Source organism: Galeopterus variegatus, unplaced genomic scaffold (assembly GCF_000696425.1).
Source record: "Galeopterus variegatus unplaced genomic scaffold, G_variegatus-3.0.2 Scaffold11559, whole genome shotgun sequence".
Taxonomy (NCBI): Eukaryota; Metazoa; Chordata; class Mammalia; order Dermoptera; family Cynocephalidae; genus Galeopterus; species Galeopterus variegatus.
This window is the reverse complement of record NW_007737670.1, coordinates 31495-32432: the sequence shown is the minus strand read 5'-3', so window position 1 is coordinate 32432 and position 938 is coordinate 31495.

The window sequence follows — 938 nt, the reverse complement described above, 5'->3', positions numbered from 1 at the left end:
ATATATATAGTCAATTGATCTTTGACAAAGGAGCAAGTGCAATACAATGAAGAAAAGATAGTCTCTTCAACAAATGGTGCTAGAACAACTGGACATCCACATGCAAAAAAATGAATCTAGACACAGATCTTACACCCTTTACAAAAATTTACTCAAAGTACATCATAGATCTAGATGTAAAAATCAAAGTTGTAAAACTCCTAGAAGATAACATAGGGTAAAAATCTAGATGACCTTTGATACGGTGATGACTTTTTAGATACAACACCAAAGGTATAATATAGGAAAGAAGTAACTGATAAGCTGGACTTTATTGAAATTTTAAAAACTTCTGGGGCTGACCACTTTGCTCAGTTGGTTAGAATGTGGTATTATAACACCAAGGTCACGGGTTTGGATCCCCTACCGGCCAGCTGCCACACACAAAACAAAATAAAAGTTCTGCTCTAAAAAAGACACTGTCAAGAGAATGAGTAAGCCACAAACTGGGGGAAAATAAATATTTGCCAAAGACACATCTGATAAAGAGCATTCATTTCATCTCCCTCACTTTACTGGGGCTCAGAGAAGCAGCGCCCTGCAAGATCGCACAGCGGTAAGGCCAAGTCTAAAACCAGGTCTCATCTCTCCCTTCCTAACCTAGGTCCTCTAAGCCCCTCACTTTGTCAAGGGTCTTAGCTTCCTCCAAAATAGCCCTTGTCCCATGTTATTTCTCTCTCCTCTTATCAAAAGTCTTCAGCATCCTGCTGCTCTGAAGAAAAGTGCTGAATAACTCTGGAGTTAAGGATCCACATAACTTAGGGTATCTGCATTTCTAAAAGGTTGTTAGAGATGACAATGCTTTAACAGGAAGATTTGAACTCCAAATCTTGAGAAAGCTTTCAGGATAGACTGGTGATGCTGGTGTGTAGACCTGGCTGAGACCCCTCCAACCAGAG